The sequence below is a fragment of the Mustela nivalis genome (assembly GCF_964662115.1).
Source record: "Mustela nivalis genome assembly, chromosome: X".
Lineage (NCBI taxonomy): Eukaryota > Metazoa > Chordata > Mammalia > Carnivora > Mustelidae > Mustela > Mustela nivalis.
In genome coordinates, this window is record NC_139040.1 from 8,052,500 (window position 1) to 8,060,275 (window position 7,776).

Sequence of the window (7,776 nt, forward strand, 5' to 3'; positions counted from 1 at the left end):
TCAGATAACAAGTGGGAGAGCTGAGATATAAACCACATGTGTCTGAGGATAAAGATTTTGTTTAGGGTGCCTGGGTGGCTCAGTCGTTAAGCAGCTCAGGTCATAATCTCAGCATCCTGGGCTTGAGCCATGTGTCAGGCTCCCTGCTCCATGGGAAGTCTACTTCTCCCTCTCTCACTCTCCCTGCTTGTGTTCCCTCTCTTGCTGTGTCTTTCTCTGTCAAATAAATAAATAAAATCTTTAAAAAAAAAGATTATGCTTGAACCCTAGACTAAGAATGTCTCGGTGGCTCAGTCAGTGAAGCGTCTGCCTTCACTCAGACCATGATCCCAGGGTCCTGGGCTCCAGCCCCACAATGGGCACCCTGCTGGAGCCTGCTTCTCCTTCTCTCTCTGCCTGCTTCTCTACTTGTGTTCTCTATCTCTCTTTCAAATAAATAAAATATTAAAAAAATAAAAAATAAACCCTAGACTACAGAGTAATTTAGTAAACTAAACTATTGCCTACATGCCCACAGTCTTTCCCCAAATTCTCTTTCAGTAGTCTCCATAGCAGTGGGCATCTCTTTTACCTTTACTGAAATTCCCATAATTTCTAGCTGATTATGGAATGAAGGTGCATTATCTATAGAATGCCCCAGTTTAAATGCTTGAATATTGTAATGGTTAATTTTATGTGTCAACTTGACTGGGCTACAGTATGCCCAGATAGGTGATAAGTGTTATTTCTAGGTATGTCCAAAAATGTGTTTCCAGAAGGGGATTGGCATTTGAAGCAGTAGACTAAGTAAAGTTTATCACCCTTAGCCATGCAGGCGGTCATCATCCCATCCATCCAGGGCCCAAGCAGAGCAAAAAGGCAGAGGAAGGATGCATTTGCTTTTTCTTCTACACCTGGGATGTCCATCTTCTCCTGCCATTAGATATCGGAACTCCTGGTTTTCAGGCCTTTGGAATTAGACTGAATTATACAACTGGCTTCCAGGTTCTTCAGTTTGCAGGGGGCAGATTGTGGGATCTCTTGGCCTTCATAACTGCAGGAGCCAATTCATATAAAAACTTAAACTGTATGACATATAATTATATCTATATTTATATAATATATAAATATTTAGGTTGGAGATATATGTGTGCATATGTACATGTACATATGTATGTGTGTATATACACACACATACACATATGTGTATGTATACATGTATGTATATATACACATACACACATACATATATACATATATCTCCAATCTGTTTTTTCTGTTTTGCTGGAGAATTCTGACTAATGTATTACCTAGGGAAACACATCAGCCAAACTATACTATCAGACTGGCTAGTTTCCACATTTGACCTGAAGGGATGATGCATACAGTGTTTGCATTTGTGGGTACAACATGGATCAAAAGGGATTAACTGTAGGGAAGACAAGTTAGAATGCTACTATAAAAAGAACTGATGACAATCTAAATTGCTGCAGTTTAGAAGGGAAAGAATTCATAGGAGAAACATGACAAAAACTATGTGAAAAGCATTTCAATGTAAGTATGTATAATTCTGAGTTGTCAGACTTCTCCATATGCTAAATTGAAGTATACATAATGACTGAAACAAAAAAAGTCAAAGGTTTTCCTTTTTTAAAAAAGTAATTTCCTTGTGCTACCCAAACGTACTCAAAAGGCTAAATAAATAAAATCAAGTGTGACCTTATCGTAAAGTTATTTACATCATTTATCTTAAAGATGGTCTCCATTGGGAGGAAAAAAAGATTGAATCCATAATATTTTAATCTATTGCTGTTGGTGTGCATAAGTCACACATTTCTTTATCTAGTGTTTGCATATTGATTGCAGCTTGACCTTAACAATTTATCATTTAGTTTTGTACCATCACCCTCCATGATAGATGTTACAGCCGAGGGTCTAGCAGCAATTTCATTATGGACCACACATTTCAGGGTTTCATAAATAAGCAGTCAAAATCTATTGCAGAGTATGAGATGTTTTAGTTTGCATATCCATATTATCATTTTAGTTCCATATTGTGGCTTCCATCCATCATTTGTAGGATCATTTTTCATTTTCAGAGGGATTTCCTATAGGAATCCATTTTAATGACCATCAAGTGTGGAGGAAACTTACAACAAGAAGGGAGAGGTATTAAATCCATTCCTTTTCACCGATATAAATAAATAAATGAATTAATGAATAATACAAATTCTACTCTGATATACCTAAAGTTTACATGCACTTATAGAATTAATGAGTATATAAGCTGACTTTTTAAAAGAGTCACACTGTAAATGTATGCTTAGTGAATAAATGACAAGTAGATTAAATATCATGGAAGGTATAAATTTTAAGAATATGCCCATGTCCTCAATCAGCTTATCATCTAAAAGTGGAGATAAAGATAGAAAAAATAAATCTGGAATGGGATTTAATACTTTTTCCTTCTCTTTGTATATTAAATGTCAAATGAGTAGTACTGCAAGAGTTTTGAGAAATAGAATATATTTGTTAGTGCCTATACAAATGTTTAGCTAGCCAAATGGTTAGTTCAGAGAGGGGTAGCTTGGTCTCAGGCAATCTTTAAGTGTTTATTTGTTTCCTTTGTTTAAGTAGTCTCCATGCCCAACGTGGGACTTGAACTCATGACCCTGAGATCAAGAGTCATATGCTCTACCAATTGAGCCAGCCAGGTGCCTTGGTCTTAGGCAATCTTTAGTCTTCAGAGAAAGCATGGCCTTGCCTGCATCTTAATTTTGCACTTCTAGCCTCCAGAATCGTGAGATAATAATTTTCTGTTGTAAGCCAGCCAGTTGGATAATTTGATAGTAAAACCCTAGATAACTGGTACCATAGGTTTACTTAGTTTTGACAAATATACATTGTTCAGTGGATAAAGAATTTCTTAGAATACATAACTTTTTGGAGCTTGTTGAATTATCTGAGGTCTGGGACTGGGTTCTGGTTTCAATTAGGCAGATTGTGCTGTTAATATTACCAACCATCCCCAGTCCCTTCCCACTTAATATAGTTGGTTGCTGAACCATGTGTACTTGGTAAAAAGTGCTGGATGCCTGCACTGGGTCCGGGGTTAGGTAGTGTTGGGGAGGAACGCTTTGCTCTACCCTTTAAGATTCTTCTAGCTACTCTAAGAATTAATTTGATGTGAGAGATTAAGGGGGGGCAAAGTTTAATTATATGTACTCGAAGGCCCAATAATAAACTTGAGACCCAAAGAAATGACCAAGGCAGGCACCTTTTATTCATTTTAGACAAAGAAACATAAATCTGTGAGGAATTGACACAACAGAGAAAACTTCTTTGGAAGCTTCATTTAGTAAGGAATTCTTTTTTTATATTTATTTTTTTTAAATTTTTAAAAAAGATTCTATTTATTTATTTGATAGAGAGAGATCACAAGTAGGCAGAGAGGCAGGCAGAGTGAGAGGGGGGAAGCAAGCTCACCGCTGAGCAGAGAGCCCGATGCGGGGCTTGATCCCTGGATCCTGGGATCATAACCTGAGCCGAAGGCAGAGGCTTTAACCCACTGAGCCATCCAGGTGCCCCTAGTAAGGAATTCTTTTTTTTTTTTTTTTTAAAGATTTTATTTATTTATTTGACAGAGAGAGAGCACAAGTACACAGAGAGACAGGCAGAGAGAGAGAGAGAGAGGAAAGCAGGCTCTCCACTCAGCAGAGAGCCCGATGCGGTACTCGATCCCAGGACCCTGAGATCATGACCTGAGCCGAAGGCAGCGGCTTAACCCACTGAGCCACCCAGGCGCCCTCCTAATAAGGAATTCTTAATAGAATTTAAGCTGGTGTAGTAAATCAGTAAAAGTAACAAAGGTTGGTTTACACAGCCTCCTTGGCCCTGAATTCCCTATCTCTAGTAATAAGGATGTCTCTTCACCTCCTCGTACAGGGAAGTTACTTTTCACATGGGAGATTTATTTTCTGTTTTCAGTGGGACAAAAGAGTGTCCTTTTTGCACCAGCTGTTTCTTAAGTAACTTTAATTCAAAATAATCAATATGCTATTGTGACATATTTTGGGGTAGCCTACCCTAGGCCCCCACAGTAGAACAGGGACAGCTATGATGTCATAAAAAAAACCCCCACTATATTCTGAGTTAGGGATTGAACATGCTGCCTGTTAAAAATGTGAACTCAGGTATTTCATATGTCATTTTGGCCATGTTCTCATCATTTGTAAAGCAAGAGTAATTAAATTTTTTTACTAACATATAATGTATTATTAGCCCCAGGGGTACAGGTCTGTGAATCGCCAGGTTTATACACTTCATAGTATGTACATTCCCCAATGTCCATAACCCCATCACCCTTTCCCTAACCCCCTCCCCCCAGCAATCCTCGGTTTGTTTTGTGAGAATAAGAGTCTCTTATGGTTTGTCTCCCTCCCCATCCCATTTTGTTTTATTTATTTTTTTTCCTACCCCCCCAAGCCCCCCACATTACCTCTCAACTTTCTCATATCAGGGAGATCATATGATAATTGTCTTTCTCTGATTGACTTATTTCACTCAGCATAATACCCTCTAGTTCCATCCACGTCCTTGCAAATAGCAAGATTTCATTTCTTTTGATGGCTGCATAGTATTCCATTGTATATATATACCACTTCTTTTTTATCCATTCATCTGTTGTGCTCTCTTTTCAACTTTTTGAGGAACCTCCGTGCTGTTTTCCAGAGTGGCTGCACCAGCTTGCATTCCCACCAACAGTGTGGGAGGGTTCCCCTTTCTCCGTATCCTCACCAGCATCTGTCATTTCCTGACTTGTTCATTTTAGCCATTCTGACTGGTATGAGGTGGTATCTCATTGTGGTTTTGATTTGTATTTGCCTGATGCTGAGTGATGTCGAGCACTTTCTCACGTGTCTGTTGGCCATCTGGATGTCTTTTTTAAAAAAATTAAAAAAAATTATAAACATATAATGTATTATTAGCCCCAGGGGTACAGGTCTGTAAATCACCAGGTTTACACACTTTACAGCAAGAGTAATTTTTGATTCACAAGATTGCTATGGGTAAATAGGCCAGAACACATTTCCTGGCCTTGTGCACAGCTGGTAAATCTTCCCCTTACTCCCAGTAGGCCTCTCATTTCCTCCTCGTCTGGCTTCCTTTCACATACCCACTCTTTCACAGTGGGAATACTGCATGATTTTTTTTTTTTAAGAAAGCTCTATGCCCAATGTAGGGCTTGAACGCACAATCTTGAGATCAAGAGTTGTATGCTCTACTATCTGAGCCAACCAGGTGCCCCCTAAACACAGAATTTTTAAAAGCTGTAGTATTAATTCACTCAGTGACAATTATGGGGACTAAGTTTTGTCAAAAAGCAGTAAAATAAGTACAGCATTCAAAGGGCCATCATTTGTGAGATATAATTTTAAATTTCAAGTATATGCTAGAGAGATGTAATAAAACACAGCTGCCCCCCACCCCCAACCACCATATTTTAGGAAATGTCCTCCCAAAATGGATTCTAATATTAATTTGCAGTACCTAACATGTTTACTAGGCATCTGAAAAATACTATGTATGGCTTGAGTCAAAAATGGATTGCTTTCAAAATCAGAAAATGAGCCATGAATCTCTACTGAGTAGATAACTAGAAGTAATTAAAGAACACTATAAGGCAGCATAAGCACTTTGGCCCACTGATCTTTTAAATATAATGCAGAAGATTTATTAGAAATATTTGGTGTACTTTTCATTAGTTTAAAGTTTAAATCCCAGTTTTAGAAATGTGACTACCTTAGATTTTTCTTTTCTCTGTCTCATTGTGATTTCCTACAAGCATTCCCCTCTTGGCATATATAAAAGATAAATGATCGAAATAGAGGACTTTGAGGAAGGTATGAACTTATCCCAACAAGAGTAAAAATAAAGTAGACTCTCTCTGCTTTCTTTGCTTCCATATCTATATCTGTAAGTCACAATTAACTTCTGGAAACTTTAGACATTGGGCAGACTCACTTTCTTGAATTCTTAGTGATGATACAGACCCAAATCATTTTGGGGGGAAGGAGAATAAAAGGTAAAAAGCAGTTTGGAGTGTGCCTTTTCCTTTTTTATGTTTGTTTTGCATGTTGTATAACACAAACTGATCTTATTGAAGTTGTCATTTCTGAAGAATAAGTTTGAGGAAGGTCTTACTCATTGTTTCCTAAAGATGTACATTAGGGAATCTGATAACCTGTATGCTGAAAAACACAGAGAAATAGAGATAACATCCTTTTAAAGGTACAGTGAGCTTGGAAAAAAATAAGGGACAATCCTAGAGGCCAAAGGCAAGAAGGGCTGATGGCTAGTATCCTTAAACAAGAAGCTCAGGTTTTAGTGGTCTCACATGGGCCCACTTGAGTTTTTGACCTGGAATTTTAGCCTCTGTGTAAGTAAAATAGAGGAACAGCAAAAATCCACTGGTAGAGACACACGGAGAGGACAGGAGTTTGTTGGTCTCCTGAGCTTTGGTGGGGAGGGAGCTTCCTTGAATATGTGTAACCAGGGGCTTACCCTCAGTGGCTTTTCAGGTTAAACTGACAATATATGCAAAGCATAGAAACTCTCGGGATGGGATATCCATATAAAAACTGTCACCAGACAGTATGTGGAGAAGCAAACACGTGATCTCTTTGGAGAGAAATGCTATGAACTCCTGAACATCAACAACTGTCAAGCATAAAGCTGAAGATGAATTTGCAATCCAGATTTCCAAAACCACAGAAAAACAATCCAACATGAGAATAAAATGACATGAAAAACAGTAGGATTATATTTCTAAGAATTTCAGACAATGCTTCACATGAAAGTCCATAAACTGAGAATGTTTTAAAAAATAAAGAAATCAACCTAAAATATGATAGAAGAATGAGATATTATTGGGGTGCCTGGCTGGCTCAGTCAGTGCAACTTTTGATATTGAGGTCGTGAGTTCCAGCGCCACATTGGGTACAGAGATTACTTAAATAAATAGAAACTTAAAAAAAAAGAGTGAAATATAAAAGGCGGGTCAACAGAACTTCTGGAAACGAAAAAAAAAAAAAACAAACAAACAATTGTTGCAACTAACTCTCAATGGCTGTCCTAGGAAAATATCAAAGAGAAACTTTTCACATGTGTGTTAACCTTTGTTTTATCATTTCTCTGAAGACACAAGGGATAAGTTCTAATCTCACACAGATTCCTCTGTTGTGGAAAAATAAAACCTCATTTAACGAAACTAGCAAAACTTTAAAACCAAAAGTGAGTGAGGAGAGTATAATAAGGAAAATGATAGGACAACATTCTCATGAACATAGATGTAATCATCATTAATAAAATGGTAGTGAAACAAATCCAGCAGTATTTTAAAAGGACAAAGTTACTTTTACTTCAGGAGTGTAAAGATGGCCTTATATTTGAAAATCAATTAATCTGTCATGTTTACCTATTAAGGGGGAAACTAATAAGACTATCTTCATATATGCAGAAAGAAATGTTTGATAGAATTCAACATCCATCCTTCATTATAATAGAAAAAAGAAAATTTAGCAAAGCATAGGGTACCTATGAAAAATTCACAGAAAACATCATACTTAATAGTGAAGTGATGAAAACTTTCTATTTAAAATCTGGGATGAGAAAACTACTTTCCCAACTGTACTACTTCTTTTTTTTTTAATTTTTTATTTTTTATAAACATATATTTTTATCCCCAGGGGTACAGGTCTGTGAATCACCAGGTTTACACACTTCACAGCACTCACC